We start from the raw sequence: 21,280 nt of genomic DNA, 5'->3' as shown, positions 1-21,280 counted from the left end.
TGATCTTTTTTTAATTAAAAAAATTTTTTTACAATGGAATACTACTCAGCCATAAAAAAGGCAAAACCGTCCCATTCACAACAACATGGATGGACCTTGAAGGTGTTATGTTAAGTGAAATAAGCCAGACAGAGAAAAACGAACTCTGTATGACTACACTCATAGGTGGAAGTTAAACATAGAGACAAAGAGAATTGATTGGTGGTTACCAGGGAAGGGGGGCAGTGGGGGGAGGGCACAAAGGGTGAAGTGGTGCACCTACAACATGACTAACAATAATGTACAACTGAAATTTCACAAGGTTGTAAACTATCATAATCTTAATAAAAAGTTAAAAAAAATTTTTTAAACTTTCAGCTTGAAATTATTTCAAACTTACAATTAAGTTGCAAAAATAGTAAAAAATGTTTCCATATATGCTTCCCTCAGCTTCCCCAAATGTTAACATCTTACATAACCATAGCCTACTTGTTGAAACTAGAATATTACCACTGATAAAACACTATTCAGGTATTGACCTTATTGAGAGAAGTATTGGGGTCTGAGGAGAGAGAGACAGGAGCTTTCTGGGCAACGGATCACTTTTGGGCGATTTAAAACAGTGGACAATTCTGAACACCATTTGGTTTTGGCTTCTGATGATGAAATAATGGGAGGGGGCATATATTTTACCTTCCTGATTTTCTTGTGTACACTAATGCTAAAATTTACATGGATTCTTGAAAGACATAAACTCAAGAGAGTTCTTACCAACAACCGTTTAATCAATTCCTTACCGGGTGCCAGGAGCTCTGCTGGACTTTGGAGAATCAAAGATAAGTGAGATTCCTGTCCTTCTTGTGTGCCACCACACTGCTCATCTTCAGACGGATTATCACATTCACTCCTTACAACAATCCTCGGAGGTAAAAAGTATTGCTATCCCTATTTGACCGAAGCAAAAATTGAGGTTTAGAGAGCTGGTAAGGAAATCAGGCAGATCCTGGGCTTCACTTCCATGCACATAGGATTTATTTTCAAGTCTGGAATAATATGTTGATACATGAAATCACTTGTCTTGATTTTATATAAAACATAACGTGCATATTACCACAGAAGTCGTTTAAAAGAAAGGTAAATATATGACAATCTTAAAAAGATGGGTACATTTAGGACAAAAGTTTGTCAATAGGAAGAGTTTACCCTTGTTACTACATCTCTTTCCCAGAAGGGTGATCGTATCTAAGAGCATGTCCAGATACAAGCGAGCACGCGGAAGTGAGTAGGAGCAGAGAGCCTGAAGTCAGGGATGAAGAACCTCCCAAGCCTAGGATATCAATTCTGAAGTCCCACCGTTTCTGTTTTTACTCGAAGGGATACACAGCCTTGGTATTTTAACAATATGATTAAATGGGTATAAAGATCAAAAGTTGTTGTTCTTTTCAAATGCACACTTTCTAATATCTGTGTCATCTTAGCGTTTTCTTTGGGGCCTGGAGGTGGCGGCTGTCAGGACTGGTCAGAGCGCGGTGCTAACAGCTCTGGCGGTGGAGGAGAGCCTGTGGTGCTAACAGCTCTGGCGGTGGAGGAGAGCCTCGGCGTTCTCCGAATGTTTGCTGTGATCCTACCGTATCTGAGGATGTGGGTGGCTGACGATAGAGCCAGCCCCGCTAGCAGTAAAACTACTCCAAGAATCCCTCTGACTGGTGGGGAGAACTGGCATCTCTCCACGGGAAGAGCAGCACTGTTGTCCCCACACAGTGGGTGGGGAGGCAGATGCGTGTGGACCTTGGGGATCTGTGGGTTTCACTCCATTTTAAAACTCATTTTTAAAACGAATTTGAATTTAAGGCATCTCAAACCTGGACCTTCTCTTTTGAGAACAGAGGAAAAGGCTATGGGAAAAAGCTTGCCTTCGGGGAGGGGGTGGGGAGCCCCAGCAGCGGGAGGCTGGAGAGGATGCAGTCTGCGGGAAAGGGCCCTTGGATGGACAGGCTTCCAGTTCCCGCTCCTCTGCAAATGCTTGTCCTGGACCCCACGGCCGCGTCCCCTCTCTGCAGTGGGGAAGGGAACGGGGGAACACACGATCCCCAGCCTGCTACCCACGCCACCGCGCCCCGCTCCTCTGGAGGCCCCGAGGCAGGGGGGCGCAGAGCCTCAGGAGCGGGCCGGGCGGGCGCGGCGCCCGGCGGAGAGGGCGCAGGGCCGGCGGCGGTCTCGCGGCGCGTCCACATGTGGCGGGGCCGCGGGGGGGCCAGGGAGCCGAGGGGGAGGGTTTACATCTCTGCGAAGTTCCCGGATGGTCGCAGCCTCCCGGCGCGGAGCGCTTTTCCTGCCCGGCCGGCTCAGCCCTCCGGACCAGGGAGAAGTTTCCCCAAAAATGCCCGGCGCGCTGCGGGGCCCTGGAGCCGCCCGGAGCCGCTGCGCGGTAAGGGACCGGCTGCCGCCGCCGGGCTGGGCGCCCCCGGGATCCGGGGTCTCCGGGCAGCGCCCCTGGAGACCCCCCGCGGCCGCCCGGGACGCCAGGGAGGGGCCGGGCTCGACGGCAGGGCTCCGAAGCGCCCTTGGCACCGCGTGGGCGCGGGGCGGGGGCCACGGGCGGGCGCGGCGGGGGATGTCCGGGCGCGCGGCCTCGGGAGGGGCGCAGCTCGGGGCTCCATGGCCCGCGCGCCCTGCGGGTCCGGCCGATGCGCAGGGGAAGAGGGGGCCGCGGACGGCGGGGCTCCCGACGCGGGCTCCTCCCGAGCCGGGTGCGTTCCTGGGCTCCGCCGACCCCGGGGCAGCCCGAGGGGCTCGGGACTGCTCCCGCCGCAGTTCCCCGCTGCAGGGGCTTCGCGAGGATGCCCCTGGGCCGCAGCTGCATCCCCAGCTCTGGCCGATGGACTTTCTGGCATCCCCGGGCCAGATCGCGCGCTGGAACCGCCTCGCCTTCTTCGCTGAGGGAATCGAGCCCATCCCGCAATTCGGCTTCCCTAACTAGCCTCGGGCGGGGAGCCCCACAGTGCTGCTGCTCTCTGTCGGGTGTAGACGCGCGCGCTGGGTTTGCGTTGACCTTAGAGGCCCTTCCAGTCGCCATCTGCGCTGCCCACCGCCCCGGGGCGGGGGGGCTCTCCCGAACTTTCCGGACACCTTCACTTCAGTCTCACTCCCCGAGCCTTTTTCAATTAACATCTTTTTCTTTAAAAAAAAAAAGTGCAGTTAAAGAAAGTTGCAAGTGTAAGAAAAACCAGCGGACCCAATCGGGGCTACCCAAATCTTCAGTTGTTGGTTAGACTTTGGACTCTCTGAGATTAACAAAGGGCGTGTCTGGGTGAGGAGCCGAGCCTGGTTTGGTCTTCTGGTGCTGCGTAATCTAGGAGGAATACTCCTTCCTGGGCCAGGGGCTGCTGGCCTTATCTCAGTTCTCCGAGAAGCCTCTCGAGTTGTCAGCAGTGACTGGGTGGACTTGCTCCCTTTCTCTGAAAATTGCATGTCAGTATTGTCCCTTGGATAGTCGCTAGACCCCACCCCCAATCGCTGGCCGCATGTAACCCCAGATTGCAGGCTGTGCAGCCGCGGAGCCTCAGGATAGAGTCCCGCCCTCGGTGGGTTTTCTTTTGCCAGTTTCTCAAGGCAATTCAGCACAGTACTGTAGCTTCATTTTGAGTCGTTGGCATGGTTTTCCTCCTCAAAAATGCCTTTTTCTATTGCGGATAAGATAACTCCGGGACATTTTCTATTTCAGTTTGTAAATCACCTTTTGACTTCTTGAGATGAGAGAACCCCAAATAGGCCATCAGCCTTTTGCTTCTCACTCCCTCTTGACAGTACTCAAAACACTGACTTCTGCTCTGCTGTCTGTCTTTACCTGCCTGTCATTCCCACAAGGTTGAGTTTCTCAGGGACCAAATCTGCAGCCACCTCCTGGACTCCGTTACCTGTTGAATGGAAGTGTGCAAATTAAACTCTGCAGATGTTATTAAAACAGTTTAATAGCATCATCTTCTTCCTTGGGACCTTCCCAACCTCTGCCATGACTTTGGCTTCCAGAGAAGCACATGAACTTAGGTTTGTGTCACATAGAGCAAATGGATTTGTAAGCAAGGTAAGATCAAATTCTGGGACATTTAGAGACAATGGGTTACTTCCAGCTGGAGAGAGTCATGCCTTCTTTCATTTGTTTATTCATTTCACCAACTACGTGTCTACTGTGTGTTCAGCCACTTTCTGGTGCCCTTTGGCCTGTCAAGTGGGATGATGGAGTGTGAAACAGCAAAAAGCCTCATGTCATGGCATGAGGCATTAGAGGGCCACCCAGACACCATGCAGTGTGTCACACAAAGACACAAGAGTGATAAAGAGCTACAGTGTTTTGGTGCTCTAGCCAGGGAGGAGCCCCCTTTTGTGAGGAGTGTTTGTCACTGGGTCTGTGTCACTGTCTTTGATGTTTGAGGGTGCTCCTAACTGGTTGTCATTTTGGGAACATATATGGTTTCTACAGTGCCCACCAGGAGAACAAAACAAAAGTGCCTTTTATGTGTTGCTACACCCCCTTCATTTTTAAGTATCTGCTGTTGGGGATTATACACCCCAGAGCTGTGGTCTTCCTGAAGCCTTGCTTCCAATGAGGTAGCCCAGGTTCCTACTGATTCCCATACGGAGGTTGCTCTGCCTCTGTGTCTCAGCAATCCACAGTTATGCCATGGTGCGGGAGGGTTTGTAGGCTTCTGCCCTGTGAATGGCCAGGACCCACGTATGTGAGTCAGGCCGCAGTTGGAATCAAGCCAGATACTCATTCACCATTGAGGGTCCCTGTTGGGCTCGCTGCTGTGCCCTGTGCTGGGGGTGGAGGGGGTAGACCTAGCTCAGAAGGAGTTGGAGTTTGCCCCTGAACGCTTAGTTGGGGTAGAGATGAGACACGGTTTCAAACAGCAGGACTGCAAGGCCTGTGGTAAATAAGGTAAAAAAAGGTGCAGATCAAATACAGGGAGTTTAGAGGAGAGTGAAATTACTTCCAGCTGGAGGGAGTCAGGCCTTCATTCATTTGTCTGTCTGTTTAACAAATATTTCTTAAGTGTCTCCTGTGTGCCAGCCCTAGAAAAATTAATAAGCACAGTTGCATGGCATTCCACCTTCGCGGCTCCAGTTGAGGAACTGTTCAGGTTCCACCTCCCTGTGACAAAGGAATACTTCCTCCCTCAGCTTGTTGTATTGCCCAGCCTAGCATTTGTCAATTGTTCCTCCCCATGTCGAGATTACAGTCAGGTGAAAATAATTAACTGCCTTTTGTATACTTTGGAATAATAAAAACCCTAGGCTCTCCAAAGCCCCCAGAATACCTTCAATTAGCTGAGTAATGCTGTTCTGCCTAACACGCTTTAACTGGTATTGAAGTCTGCTGGTCCTTAGCCATGGGTGTGACTGCAAGTTTATAAAGGCTTGGTTCTGGAAGTCTGGGGTGAGGCCTGGGAATCTATTTTTTGAATGCCCCCAGGTGCTGCTGACATGCCACCACGTCCAAAGTCTTCTAAAGGTTAAAGCAGGGGCCAGGAAGTGGGACACATCTTGCTTCCAGTCCACCTCCATCTTTTCCAAGTTCTGAGACCTCTGTTTCTTTACCTTTAAAATGAAGAGTAACCACTTCTTTCTACAGACTTGTTACGAGGGGCGGATGAAGTCATGGATGCGGCTCACTGGCTGGTTATCCAGGATGGTGCTGCTGCTTGGTCTTTGGCGGCTATTATCATTATCACCGTTCGTTTGTACGAAGCACTGTTGCTGTTCCTCTTTCCATATGGAAATATCAAAAGAGCTTAAACATAGGAGCTGCTTTTTATATAAATTAACATATAATAATCCTTTAGCTGTCTGTAGTTTAGTGAGTATTTCACACCAGTCACCTCATGTATTCTCTTAACAGCCGAGAGGGAGGAATCTCACAGAAGCATCTCAGTTTTGGGGGATTAGCAACCTGTGGTGTCTGCTTACCCCATCGAGCCTACTCTGCTGAGGTTATCAGGCCAGATAAAGGGCGAGAAAGCCAAGATGGGGTACTTTCCTGGCGCTTTGGCACCAGGAGGTGCCAGAGTAACATGTTGTGGAGTCATATGGATGTGGGGGTGACCAGTGGATTAGACTGAGTGCCCCAGGCGAAGCTGTAGCACCTAAGCCCATCGGGTAGAGGGGCCACTGCTTTTGTGTCCTCTTCTGGCCGTGGGTCAGGAAACTTTGACTGATTCCTGGGAAGCGTGATCATTATGACAGCCTTCAGATTAGTCATAAATGCTTGTGAGAAGTCAAAAATAATTCACTTAGCTAAGGGGCTGGTCTGGTGGTATAGTGGTTAAGTTCACACACTCTGCTTCAGCAGCCCTGAGTTCGCAGGTTCAGATCCCAGACACAGACCTCCACACCGCTCATGAAACCATGCTGTGGCAGCATCCCACAAACAAAATAGAGGAAGAATGCCACAGATGTTGGCTCAGCAACACTCTTCCTCACCAGAAAAAAAAAAAAAATAATGATTGACTTAGCTAATACTCAATAAAAGAAGAACATAGCTCAAATAAACAGATCACACAATTACCTACAATTTTCATTAGTTAGAAGCTTCAGTGAACATGGTTCATATTGTAAAAACATGTTGCTGTAATGTTATACAAGCATGCATTTTGGCATTGCTTACTTTGGATATATTTTTTCTCTTCTAATAAGCCATCTTTCCAGTATAACTCAATTTCTTCTTTTTAATTTCCTTTTATCTCTTAGTTATATGAAGTGAGTCAAATTCTTCAAAGCTTTCTAGATACAACTCAGGCTTTTGAAAATCTCTCCTTCCTTTCTTCCTATCTTCCTTCCTTCCACTCTCTCTCCTTCTTTTCCTTTTTTCCTTTCATATTACCACTTACTGTGTGTCATCTCACTGAATCATTTAATAGTCACACAACCCAGTGAGGTAGATTCTACTCAGATATGTAGAAGCTGAGGCTGACAGAGGTTAGCTACCTTGCCCAAGGTCACACAGGTAGGGACAGAGCTAGTAGTCAAACCTGGGACAGTCTGATTTCACACTCTGCACTTTTAACCCTTAACTCACCTTCAGCCATGTATTACACTTCTTTTTATGCAGTGGGCTACAGCCAAACTATTCTTTTCCATTCCCGCCTATGTGTCTTTGCAGCAACATTTCTTCTCTCCACACTGCTCCTTCTTGTCACTTGATGTCGAATCCTATAGATTCTTCAAATTGGCCACAAATACTTGTTGAGAAGAAAAGTGATAGACTTTGCTAATACTCAATAAAAGGAGAATATGGCTGAAAGAGACAGGAGACACAATCACCTACAAATTTCATTGGTTTAGTAGCTTTGATCAACATGGTTCACACTGTAAAACATGCTCCTCAACAAGAGCCAAAATGCTGTCTTCCCCACGAGCTGATTCCTCCCTCTTCTTGGTAAATTTCTAGAGCTGTTTGTTTGGGCCTTACCTGTGGCTCTGAATCTGCTCTGTCCTGGATTGGAGTCACTTATATGTGTCTCTCCTCTTGCATTTTATTGTAAATTCTTTCAAGGCAAAAACTCTTTAAAAGAAATCATTTTTATAATCCCTCACAAATAGTAACTTCTCACATAGTAGGTTCTCAATTAATGTTTTTAAATGGCAGTTTATTTCTGCTGCTCTGGTTGTAAGATTTGAGGTAAGTGAATTTTTCCTGAAGGCAAAGCAGATCTTGATGTTTTACAGAGTCTCTGGTCTCTGAAGATGCTAAGAAACAAATTTCATCCTGAGTGATCCTTCACCATGATTGATGTGTGTAATGTGACATTCTTTTTTTCTTTCTTTTTTTTTTTGTTGAGAAAGATTAGCCCTGAGCTAACATCTGCTGCCAATCCTCCTCTTTTTGCTGAGGAAGACTGGCCCTGAACTAACATCCATGCCCGTCTTCCTCTACTTTCTATGTGGGACGCCTACCACAGCATGGCTTGCCAAGCAGTGCCATGTCTGCACCTGGGATGCGAAGCAGCGAACCCCGGGCCACTGAAGCAGGATGTGCAAACTTAACCACTGTGCCACCGGGCCAGCCCCATAACATTCTTTTTTATTCATATACACAGCTTTAAATGCTGTTTATTTTTATATCTTCCAAATTGAACAGTAACAATGATCCTAATAATAAAGGAATGAAATTTTGAGTTCTTGTGGGAAAGTAGGGAATTATTGTTGTAGAGCCTAAGAAATGACAATTCCTGGTCTGATACCTGTATCTGCTTCACTTCCACGTAAGTGAGGGATGCGACTCTCTCGCCTATGGATTTTGCATCTTTTTTGTTGGGCTAAGAGGCAATGCACAATCTGAGAAAGAAGTTTGAGCAAAGTTCAAGGATGTGAGCCTCCCCTGACACTGCCACAGATTCCATTGTCCTGGGGGGATAAATAGTTCTCTCAAGTAAGAGGTGTCTACGGGAGAAAGGAAATGGTGGATAAAATGGAAAATTCAAAGCCAAATAGTTTCCTGGGCTAGTGAAGTCAATTACAACTTAAAATAAAAGTTTATTTTTATATATTCTCTATTTTTCTTACATAGAAAATACATGCTGTATTTAAATGTATATCAATATATGTTTATATTATTTAAATATATATTTTTTCTCACACAAGCAATACTTGATTACTTTAAATATATGTAATGTGCACACCTGACCTCATTATAACAGCTAAACACAGTTGGTTACATTTGTCCTCTTCTCCCTCTTCCGCCCCACCCCACCTGCTCACATATCTGAGACTGCATTATATGGATATTGTTTGCGTTTTGCTTGCTTTACATTTTTAGTATTTCTTGGACATATTGCTACGATATTCTTTTTAACAGCTGCGTAGCATTCTGCTGTAGGATATATATACACATCCCTATAGTCGTTTATATATATGACTGGCACGTTATTGATTGTCCACAAGCATCCATTAGAATTTACACTGCCAGGTCAGTGACCATCAGCTCACCTGTTAGCTCTTGCTGATGATGTCCATACAATCAATCCATTGAGTCAAGTCCAACAACCAACCACTTCAGTGAGAGAATAAATGGAGTCATTTAGTTGGCATCCACAGACCAAATGGGCAGTTGATTGAATTTCTTGCTTTCAGCCACTTCTGTGTCTCCCCAGCCCATTTCTGAAACCTCCCAAGTGTTTTTGCCCAGACACATGCAGGAGATTATGTCTATTGACTGAAGAATTTAGGCCTGGGAGGGACCAAGAGAAAAATCTGCCTACATCTTAGAGGGGTGCAATGTTGAAATGTTGAACATGTTATCAATATTTCAGGGAACTCTGAGACTCCCCCCCCCCCCCCCCCCCCCCCCCCCACCCTCCCACCCAGCAGAATAGATTGTGAAAGCAGACAACTGTCAGACCTTGGAGAAGATCTTGAGAAAACATGTACACGAGCTATTTTTTTCTAAAAATGTAAACAGTGAGATCGGTGTCTTAACCACAATAGTCATGTGCTATGGGGATGGATATTTTCATAATGGAGACAGTCAGATTGGCCTGAGGTATAAGAGGGAAAACCTGGGCTGTTCTTGAACAGGCCCGTGTCCTGTAAGAAGTACACATATGTGCTGGGGGAGGGACTTCAAGGAAGGACCACAGTGATGGGTTGAGAGAGAAGGGAGGTGGGAGGGAGAATGAAAAAAAGACTGAGCCAGTTATCTTACCCACGTCCCAGAAGGCAGGCTGAGAGACACTAAGGCAAGTTTTCAGATGGTACAGAAATGTCTAATTTGATTTTTGAGGGCCTAGAAAAAGGCAAAGTAGTTGAAGACCTTTTAAAACCTTTTTAAAAAGTAGTAAAGCAATTTCCTTTGAGCAAAGCCTATTCTTATCCATTAGAGCCAGAATCTGATTGCCACGCATGGTTTAAGAAATAACCCAGGGCATCAGTTTAAATAATCGCAGGTTTTGTCAGTAAAATTCCACACTGTTTTCTTCCCTAGAGTTTTAGCACTGTTAAAAAAAAAAGCCCCAAAACAAAAAAAACTTACATTTCATTTGAGACGAATTCAAAAATTAGATCATTGTTAAAACCGGGGCTTACTTTCAGTGGTACTTTGCAAGATGTGGGAACTAGAACTTCATTAATTAAACGTCACTATCCCTCCCCCCTTCATCTCTTCTTTTTGATGAGGAACTGGGAGAAATAAAAGAGAAAAAAATTCGCAGTTGGTTAAAGTATTATGTTATTTTAACCATAAAATTCCTTTCTGTACAGAAGTTTTGTATTTACCGTCTCTACTTTGCTATGATGAAATGTCTCTTAGAGCTGGGAAGAGGTTTTTGTTAACCACCAGGCCAGGAGCTCAGTCTTTGTAACTCAGTCTTTGCTGAAACTGTGATTCTGTCACTTTTTAAAAATTTCATTGTAGTTTTTACTTTGTTCAGATTACAAAAGTATTATGCACTTGATATAAATAAGACAAAACAGGGAGAAGTATATAAAGAAAAAGTTAATTTCTCTCTCTCTCTCAAATTCCAACCCCTCAAGGTAATCAATATTATCGGTTCAGGATACGCCCTTTCTCAGTGTCCTTTTTGTGTATGTAACTATATACAAATATATATGCACATGTATAGTTTTTTCTATTAAAAATAGAAGCATTAGGGGCTGGCCTGGTGGCGCAGCAGTTAAGTTCACATGGTCTGCTGCTCAGCAGCACGGGGTTCGCTGGTTCACATCCCGGGTGCGGACATGGCACTGCTTGGCAAAAGCCATGCTGTGGTAGGTGTCCCATGTATAAAGTAGAGGAAGATGGGAAGATTGTTAGCTCAGGGCGAGTCTTCCTCAGCAAAAAGAGGATGATTGGCAGCAGTTAGCTCAGGGCTAATCTTCCTCAAAAAAAAAAAAAAAAGAGAGACATTAAATATTTTAGGCTACAAGGTTTTTTTAATTGAGATAACAATTGACGTGTAACATTGTGTAACTTTAAGGTGTACAACATGTTCATGTGATGCAGTTGTATGTTGCAGGATGATTGCCACCATAGCCTCAGCTAACACCTCCATCATGTCACATAAGTATCATTTCTTTTTGTGGTGAGAACATTTAAGATCTAGTCTCTTAGTAACTTTCAAGTCTGTAATACATTATTATTAACTATAATCACGATGCTGTGCGTTAGACCCCTAGAACTTACTCATCTTCTGGCTGCCAGTTTAGACCCTACATGTCCTCAGTTCCCCCACCCTCTAGCCCTGGTAACCACTGCTCTCCTCTGTTTCTATGAGTTTGACTTTTTGAGATTCCACATATAAGTGAGATCATACAGCGTTTGTCTTTTTCTGACTTATTTCGCTTAGCGTAATGCCCTCAAGGACCATCCATGTTGCTGCAAATGGCAGGACTTCCTTCTCTCTCTTGGCTGAATAGTATTCCATTGTATAATACTATATCTTCTTTATCCATTTGTCCGTTGATGCACACTTAGAATGTTTCCATATCTTGGGTATTGTGAATAATGAGACAGTAAACATAGGGGTGCAGATACCTTTTTGATATCCACAAGATTTTTTTTTTCTTAAAGATTTTATTTTTTCCCTTTTTCTTTCCAAAGTTCCCCGGTACATAGTTGTATATTCTTCGTTGTGAGTCCTTCTAGTTGTGGCATGTGGGACGCCGCCTCAGCATGGTTTGATGAGCAGTGCCATGTCCACGCCCAGGATTCGAACCGACGAAGCACTGGGCCGCCTGCAGCGGAGCGCGTGAACTTAACCACTCGGCCACGGGGCTGGACCCTCCACAAGATTTTTTAACATAACAAAACATCATAGACTTTCTCTCCAAATTAAAAAACTCATTCATATCATGGCTGCTTAATGTTCCATTTTTTAACCATTGAGTTCGTTTCAAGTTTTGTGGTACCACAGCAGTTCTCTGAACATCTGTGTGTGAGCCCAAACGTGCTAACATACAGAAGCTTTTATTTCTGTCTGTCAGAGTCTCAAAGTGGTATTACATTCCAAAAGTTGTAATTACTCACAGTCCCACTAACACTATTTGAAAATGTCTGTTTCCCTACATCCTTGCCAGCATAATTCATTTTAGAAGTATAAACTTTCTAATCTCTTTTTCCTGTTTTCTTTCAAATGATTTCTTTAGGGAACACTTGTCACTATCTTTACCTTTTTTTTGTTTTTTAATTCCATTCATTTGAATTATTCATGCCCTGTCTTTTTGTTAATTTACTCATGTGCTTATGATCTGTCTTCAGAACTAGAGAAGGAAAACTTGAGCCCAGCTCACCAAGCTTAATTGTTCTGTATTGAAATGCAACAAAACACTTGACTTCTATTTATGATAAAGTAAATATAGACCTTTCAATTCTAATTTTATCCTTCTAAAAGTATATTATTTAAGAAATTGTCTTAGGAAATATAAATGTTTTAATGGGAAAAACAGAAACTTATAGATGGGATGGGAAATTTTAAAGGAGTTTTAAGCTTGCAGAGCTCACTGGGTTTCCCTCTTGAATCCAGAAGTCTGAAGACAAAGGTGCTTTGAGAGCATTTGTTATAAGTTATGCTGAGTTACAGCAAGAGGAAAAGGTGAATCACAGCAGATAGGAATTTAAACCTGGAGCGCAGTTTGAAAGCCCCTGCCCTTCTCGCTCCTGCTTGTTTTTCTGGGAGGTGAGACTAGATCCCACATCTCCTGTCCTTGTAGTTGCTGAGTTCATTATAAAATTATTTGTGTATAACTCCAGCAGTACGTTGGCTAATCAGAAACAGCTGTACAACTGGATTCGTTTATATGAACAGAATAACTAAATCAATCAGCAAAATTTCTCGTATTCGGGTAGGTCGGGCCAACATTGTGTAGCCCAGAATAATAACAGTGCTTTGTAACTAACCTGACACAGATGGCAAAAAGATTGTGTCTGGGCAGTAGAAGTTGGAACTGAAAATTAAGAAACGCTATGAGTCCTTGATAGCTGCCATAATAAAGTATTACTCTCTTTTAAATGTTAGTGTTTTAAAGGCTAAGAAGCTTCATAAAGGGACGTCTTGTTTAAAAAAGCACACATCAGAGTTGTACCCTCTAAGGGTTGGGTCTCCTGAATGAGGCTGAACTGTCCAGATCAGTATCCCCTGAAAGATGAGTTTGAGCGGTCTGCCAAACTGCAAGGGTTGAAACCAGCCAAGGGCCTCACGCTGGGAAAACGCCACAGGCTAGACAGGCAAACTGACGTGTCTGTCTAGAGGGAGCTGCGCTAAATCAAAGAGAAGACACAAGTTCCCAGGCGAGACTGAGGCTGAAGTCCTGACATAACGTAGCCTCAGAAGGATGTGTCCTTGTGCAGAAGCCCGGAGGTGCACGGGAGCTGAGTGAGTTCGCAGAATGCAGCCCTGTTCATACGCTGCTAACATGGAGACTTCAGGGCAGTGTTTGGGAGGGCTGATGAGAACAGGAAAATCTTTGGGCCCTGAATCTCCATGTGTGGCCCGCTCCCGAGGGACCCTGAACTCTCTACCACTTAAAAACACAGGTCAGGGACCGGCCCGGTGGCTCAGCGGTTAAGTTTGCACGTTCCGCTTCTCAGCAGCCTGGGGTTCTCTGGTTTGGATCCTGGGTGCGGACATGGCACCACTTGGCAAAAGCCATGCTGTGGTAGGTGTCCCATGTGTAAAATAGAGGAAGATGAGCATGGATGTTAGCTCAGGGCCAGTCTTCCTCAGCAAAAAGAGGAAGATTGGCAGTAGTTAGCTCAGGGCTAATCTTCCACAAAAAAAAAAAAAACCCACAGGTTATTGTCAAGGCCAGAAGTCCCCAGGCCCCAACTACCTAGAGTCCTATGGCTGAATCAGATTCTGAGTGCCTTGCTGGCGTGATGTGGAGCTAACCTTGGTAGGGGGTGGCAGTAGGTTTTAGGTAGTGAGTGGCATAGTGAGGGAAAATAGTACCCAGGGGGAATTACCACCTTTTCTCTTGCTGTACACCATAGTTTGGGCACTAGAATTTGCAAACACTCACATCTTCTTGCGGCCCCAATATGCTGATGCCTGAGGGCATATGTCCCCTCTGCCCTACCTTCACTTTCAATCTGCCCCTAGTTTTGGATATCCATCAATCCTCAGAGCCAGTATAGACTCTTGAAAATTAAGTCACTTCCAGTTTAAGACCTGATATCAACTAGCTCATTGAGTTCATTCCTTTTGCATTGAATCCTCTGCTGACGGTGGAGTGGTAAAATGAAAAGAGCAGTCGACCAGGAGTTCAACACCTGTGTTCTCATCCCAGCTTTGGGCCTAGTAGTCATATGACCTTGACAATAAAACACTATGCAAAAATAGTGTAGAGAAATTTGTAGGAATGGGGAGAAGATTGAGGAGAGGATGTCTGGATTGCCTGAGACCGGGCAGACTTAAATTCTCCAAAGAAGGCACTGTCTCAACAATGCAATTGTTAGCATTTTAACTCACTAGTCAGAGACCTGATAAGTCTGAAATTTTACTTTGCCTGTTTTTTTTTTTCTTCTTCTCCCAAATCCGCCCAGTACATAGTTGTATATTCTAGTTGTAGGTCCTTCTAGTTCTGCTATTTGGGACGCCACCTCAGCATGGCTTGATGAGTTGTGCCAGGTCTGCCCCCAGGATCTGAACCGGTGAAACCCTGGGCCGCCGAAGCATGGCATGCGAACTTTACCACTTGACCACAGGGCCGGCACCTACTTTGCCTGTCTTTGACTAAGTATTTGATAAAGGAGAGAAATATATGTCTATTACATTTCTCATTTAGCTAAAATAGTGTATGTGTGTTATATATAATACATAAAGATCAAATATTTCAGCAAACTTATCAAGTGCTTAATTTATTCTTGAATCTCATTGTGTATTTGTTAAAGAAAGAACATCAGCTATTACCCTGAGATTTTCTTTGTAATGTTATCTGTGGGAATGGGGTTTGAGCCAGATGCTGTCCAGGTATGCCTGGCAGATCTTGTTTTGTTTATATCCAATGAAAAATCACACTACCTCAGTATATGCATACACTCATCCATGATATTCACTCTTATTCTGTGTTTGTGCACACATGGTCACAACCCTGAAACCACTTGTCCTCACCATCTACCACACACATACATGTGTGTACATACACACGTGCTCACGTACATCATTGGCTTACCCCTTTGAAGGAGCACTTCAGATATAACCAGGAAGCCCCAATTCTAAACTTCGTTGGGACAGTCCATGTATTGCTGTAGTTTTATATGCATCAGCCTTTTCAGCTTCTTGGTAGGCAGAGTCATTGCTCCCTAATGTGTTCTTGGTACAGTCTCAGACAAAACACCCCATGCAGGTGACTGTAATTGTGTGCTTTGGGGGATGTTCACTGTGATGGTGGTGATTTCTGGGAGTGGATAAAAATACCCTTGTGGGGCTTCGCCTTAGGAGTTCTGCCGTGACCGTTGGTTGGTGGTTGTGACTGTTGCTGGTTGAGTCTCTTAACTTGTGTTTCTTACTCTTGGTCTGAGGAACAACACGTTGCTATTTTGGCTCAGAGGCAGACCATCTTGGATGGCATCCAAGGAACTCTGCACTGCTCTTGCTTCTTGAGATTGGTGCTAACATTACAGGGCCTCCAGTTGTGCATGGAAAGATCCTGGACCGAAACACTAGTAGATGATGCCGCTTTCTGCCTTACAGAGAGGTTAGACCAACGTGTCTGCCTGGGAAGCTGAACCTTAGGACTGGTGCCCAAGAGAGCCCAACTACCATTTGTAGATGAGGTTGTGACTAGGAGAAAATGCTTTTTGAGTTCCAACCCAGATGTCCAAAAAAGGATGGAGCCCTAGTAGAAACTTCCCCTCTACTCCCATTCAGCTGTGGCCCCAACAGCGCGGAGGGGGAGAGGAAAAGGAAGGAGGTTTCTGGTGGTGGTGAGAGTGCAGAGCTCAGCAGTGACAGCAGGGAAAATAATCGGGTGGTTCTGGGCTGCAAGGAGAGACCGCAGTATTGGGATGGGGTGGCAGGGAGTGAAGGGACTGTGATCCTAAACTTCCTCTGCAGGGGTGAGAAGCCCCTGTGCTGATGAGAGTGCTGGGTGGGAACTGTGGAAGTACAGGGAAACTTGGTGAGCTGGGCTAAGCTGTGGTCTGCCCTTAGAAAGAATTCATTAGGAAACAGAAATAAGAGGATGCCTGCTCTTCTCATACTAACTCACAGAAGTCAGGAGTGAATTATTCCTCTTCAGGTTTCCAGTAATCATTTTTGGCCAAGTAATGATGATAATTGAATCTAACATAGATACTGCTTAGTTTGTTCCAGGTAATGTTCTAAGTGCTCTGAACTAACTCTTGAATCCATACAACAGCCCTATGAGGCGGCACTATTATCTTCATTTACAGATGAGGAATTTGCGGTTAATCCCCTTGCCCAGGTTCACACAGCTCACTTGGCCGTGTAGCTTCAGAACCTGCTCTGTACCACCATGTCCCCCTGCCTCTTCAGAACAGGACATTCAGTTGTAAAGGAGCTGGGTGGCCCCGGCTTTCTTCAAGCAGATGGCTGACCACTGATACACTGCTCTGGGGAAGTAACCTGGGTTTTCTGTTCCTATTTTGCTGCTTGCTTCTGGGTTAGGGTCACCAACACACTGCAGAAAGGATGGCCAGAAACCATGAAGACCCATGCTGATCCGTCAGCACAGGGTCTGCTCTTTGTGTGGTGTTTCAGGTCCAGGATGAACTTTGCTCTGAGTCTTCCGATTTAACGCCTGACACCCATCACAGACATACGTTCTAAGTGACCCCCTAGGACTTCAGCAGTCTCTAATGAGGAAGAAAATCTTCCTAGAGCATCACAAATGCTGTCTATCTAGGACTAGTGTCCTTGACTAGGGCCACATTGTGTTCTCAAGAATAAATGAATAACGTAAGTTACATTCAGCGGATGGGAAAAAAGTATAATGCTCAAGTATAAAATGTAGAACCTTTTGTAAAATTCCAGAATGTTAGCGCTGAGAAACCAAGTGAAGATGAAGATCATTTTGCCCAACCTCCCATTTTGCAGGTGAAGAAACAGAACCCCGGGGAAGTTAGGTGACTTTCCCAAGGCCAATAGCTGGTTGGTCGCTGAGTTGAGACAAGAACCCAGGCCTGTTGAGTTCCAGTCAAATACTCTTTTCCCTACCCGAGATTGCATAAAATATTCCATAAATGATTTTCTCATTAAATTACAGGTGAAACGTAGCACAGTCTGTTTCTTTACTGGCAAGACCAAGGTTAACGTTGCCTGAAAGATGTGAGAGGTGCAGCTGAAAACCTCCTCTAGGTACAAACACAGTAAGCCCAGTGAGCAAAAGGCAAGGAGTGTTCAAATGGCAGCTGCTCCTGGGGAGTTGGCAGTGCTGAGCCTTGGCCTTCTAGAAGCTCCAGTTAGGATAGCACATATCTATCCCCAGTACATCTGGCTTGAGTCGGTTGTTTTGGAGGTAAGGCTATCAAACCGGCTCAGTTTACAGCAGAGTTCAGTGAGGAGGATGAAGAGGGAAATGGCCACTTCCTTCCCATAAAGACAAATGTATCTTAAAACTCTGCTGCTGAGAGTCATTGTCAGGCAGCCAGGCCTCAGCTGAGCTCTGGCCGTATTGACCTTGGTGTCAGAGAGGCCTGCAAGCTGCAGGGCTCTTGCTCGACCGCTGGGCTGGAGAAGGTTAAGCCCTTCCTGAGAGAGGCTCAGGCAGCCTGCAGAGGCCTCCCCAGGCAGCTGTGCATCACCAGCAATCTGGGCAGGACTGCCCGTGGCTGGGCTCAGAACCACAGGGGCCCAATGGATGTTTCTACTCACAGGGACCATGACAGGTAACCTTGGTACCTGTAGAACAATGACCTGGGGATCCCCACAAGCAAGAATGGAGAGGAAGTCAGCTCTTTATCAGAGACAGTAACCTATGGCTGGAAGGGCGTGCCAAGCTGTGTTCCTTACCTCGCGGCTATCCTGCCTCAGAATGCACCCAGAGGGGGCTGTAATCATTGGCCTGGGGCTGAGCTCATCCCTGGTCTTGTGTGATCCCATGCATGGGAGGAGCACTTGGGGCGAACTGAACCTGTACGGCAGAGAAGAAACTCGAGGGGCCTTCTCTTGCAAAGACCTCGACCACTAGTCCCCACCAGTACCCTCCTTTGTGGTCCACCGAGGGGTAGGGGCTGCTTTATTCTTTCCCTCCCTCAGGCCCCACGGCGCTGTCAGCCTCCATGGTGGTTTCTGTGCTGGCAGTTTATCTGGTCATCTTTTTAAGCCTGGAGAAGGACTAAATGAAAAGCTCTCGGGAGAGCAGAAGATAAGACAGGCCCGTTCCATTCTTAAGCCCGATCTGATCTGGCAAGGTTTTCAAGGGAGGTGCACTGCTTACCAGCTCATGGGGGCTCTCCAACGTCAAATCCTTAGTTGTTGTTCTTGGTCAGAGGGCAACAGCATCTCAGTTTTTCAGATGTGACCTGAACTCTTCTAGAATTAAGTAAGAAACCAGAGGCAGAGCTAGGATTCAGATTTAGAAGTTTCTGATTCCCATGTCTGTGGTCTCCCTGCCTTGCGCTTGATTAGAATGATAGTTTGAGTGGTACCTCCTGCCTTTCCGTGTGGTGTGTCAGCATCCGCCAGCCTGCTGTGATGCCAGGCCTCTTGGGCACATGCAGGCTACTGCCTTATTACTGCTTTTCCACCTCCTGAGGCCTGGATGGAACAGAAAGTGGCTTCTGGCTCTCCTGAGTGGTCAAGGAGTATAGAGGGGCCTGCTGTGGGCAAGCACCAGCGGGGTGCAGATGGGCCCCACTGTCTCCTAAACTTACTGTTCCTGCTTCAACATAAACTAATGAACTCTCGTGAAACCAGTAATGGCCTGCTTGCTTGGAGGAACTAGAGGGCAGGAACTAACCCTGTTGCATAAGTCAACCCAGTGAGTTCCTCCTTTTCTCCCCCATGAGGTTCATCAGAAGGGTGCAAGGCAGAACTGCACGAATAAACTCAGTCTTAATATAGAGACCACAGGCAAGGAACCTTGCACTGTGTAGATTCTGGGGCCTGGGAAAACAGCATGGTGGGTCCCTTCAACTCTTCCCAGAGAAAAAATATTTTTAGGAGAGAAAATTTTTTTTTCCCCAAGATTGGCACCTGAGTTAACAACTGTTGCCAATTTTTTTTTTGCTTTTTCTCACCAAATCCCCCCAGTGCATAGTTGTATATTCTAGTTGTGAGTGCCTCTGGTTGTGCTATGTGGGACGCCACCTCAGCATGGCCTGATGAGCGGTGCCATGTCCACGCCCATGATCTGAACCAGCGAAACCCTGGGCCACCGAAGCAGAGCATGCGAACTTAACCACTCGGTCAGGGGCCGGCCCCTGTAAGAGAGAAAATTTAAATTTAAGAGGCTGTAAGTGGTTTAGAGTTTAAAAAACAATAACAAGAAGCATGCTCAGAGTAGAGCCCTGTTCCTACACTTGAATGACAGATGTGAAGGGGAGACGGCATCTGGGCAATATTTGGAAAGGAATCTCTCTGTGGATAGTAGGTGCACTATATAAAGAAGCAGTGTCTAAACCAGTGTTTTGAACGAGACCCAGTATAGACAGATAGATGGATAGATAATAGAAACACAGTTTTATAAAACAATTCCCATTCTTACCAAATACAATATATTTTCTATTGTATTCTAAAAAAAAAAAAGCTAATTGAAACCTACTAAATTAATTTGACTGCCAGAGAATGGGCAGCAGCCTGCAGTTTGAAAAACACTGATTTAAAGAGAAATGTGACAGGCATGTGAAAACCAGTCTCATTGTAGCTCTGGCAGATTTCTGCAGAAGGAGATCCAGTAACACCGGCTTCATGGTTCTAGAAGAGAGTTTCCTCATTCTTCCAATTGCTAAAGGTTGGTGAGGTGGTGATGGCGATGGAGGACCAAGGAAGGGAGAGGAGGCGATGGTTGATGGAGCGCATAGGAGGCTGAGTTTTAATTCTGCTCGTGCAGAAAACGTTTGCATGTCTGTGGTGCATTGTCCTGGCACAAAGAAGATGCAGACTCTGCTCAAAGTGCAAGGGTGCTCATAGTCAAATGAGTGGGTAATAATTACCCTCCAATACCCTCCAAGTTTATGGTGAGGTGGAAGCATGAACAGCATGATGCAGGGAACCTGAGGCCGCCTCCATTCTGAGTTCCCTAAAAGGACAAGCCATGTTATTAGGTACATGTTCAGTGTTGTCTCCCTTGTTCTGTGTCTCATATATAGCAGGTTTTCAATACATATTTATCAAAAGACCATGTTGTCTAATTAATACTTGCAACCAGACTAGTAATACTCCTAATTATCTATGGTAGTGTTAATAAAACATTATTTGAAGGGCACTTTAACACACTTGATTCATAATGTAGCTTATGATGGGATAGGACAGATAAGAAGGACCCCAAAAAGTTTGGGTTATAGAACAGAAGGGCTAAAGAGGAGGCCTTTCGAACTCGGGGTTTGTGAGTTTCCTTTGGAGCGCACCTTGGTTCTGGGCTTGGAGTGAGCAGTCCCAGTGGTGCGGGGCGAGCCGACCCTGGCACCCAGGGGACACAGGAGAGTGAACTCTGACTTTTGACCCCTGCACATTTGAACCTGCTCCGAGTTTGCCCGCCCAGGTCGGGCAGTTCAAGATGATGTGATTCAGGCTTAAATCACCAAGTTTCTCTGTGGGGGATTTCTGGAGGGAGGAGGGTGCTTGCAGACCACTTTCTGTTGGATCCTAAATGGAGTCTTTGTTTCAAGTTCTGGGCCAACCCAGCACTGACGGGGCATTGAGGCTGAGAAGTGCTCCAGGGGCTGCGGAGACCTTGGCGTGGGTCCCAGTGCAGAGAGTGGAGGGAGCCCCTTTGCACCCTCTGAGCTGGGTTTCCTGTAAGCGTCCAGCCCCAAGCACTGGCCTTCAGCACCTAGGCCTGTCAGCCCAGACCCCAACTTGCCATCCTGCTGCTCCACTAAATTAGCTACAGATCCTTCTTTCCAGCAGCTCTGGGAGGAGGGCGGGAGGGCGGGGAATAACCAGGGAAGCAGGGTGTGCAGAGAGGAGAGGGAAAGACAATACGTGACTTGAGAAAAATACTCAGATAGGATGGTTTCCCTCCAAAGAGAAGGGCATGTTCCTTGAAGAGCTTATACTAAGGAGACGCCCCTGAAAGTGGACAAATTTAACCTCAAGATGATTGGTGTCCATTTTAGACATGGTTCAAGTTTACATGGCCCAACCCCAGAGTAAACAGCTAAAGATGACTGGGAACTCAGGATAAT

The 21,280-nt window shown here is 45.9% G+C and overlaps 1 protein-coding gene across 1 annotated transcript in view; it reads left to right on the top strand.

Annotated features, from left to right (window-relative positions):
- The first annotated feature begins 2,179 nt into the window (after nt 1–2,179).
- WIPF1 (WAS/WASL interacting protein family member 1) overlaps nt 2,180–21,280 on the top strand; it is a 112,730-nt gene continuing 93,629 nt past the window's right edge. The window contains exon 1 of the mRNA XM_046659130.1: nt 2,180–2,407. The gene's annotated coding sequence lies outside the window, so the exon portion shown is untranslated. The remainder of the gene's footprint in view (nt 2,408–21,280) is intronic.

The sequence above is a fragment of the Equus quagga genome, chromosome 4 (assembly GCF_021613505.1).
Source record: "Equus quagga isolate Etosha38 chromosome 4, UCLA_HA_Equagga_1.0, whole genome shotgun sequence".
NCBI classification, from domain to species: domain Eukaryota; kingdom Metazoa; phylum Chordata; class Mammalia; order Perissodactyla; family Equidae; genus Equus; species Equus quagga.
Note: the sequence above shows the minus strand (reverse complement) of the source record. Positions and strands in the feature narration are given on the sequence as shown.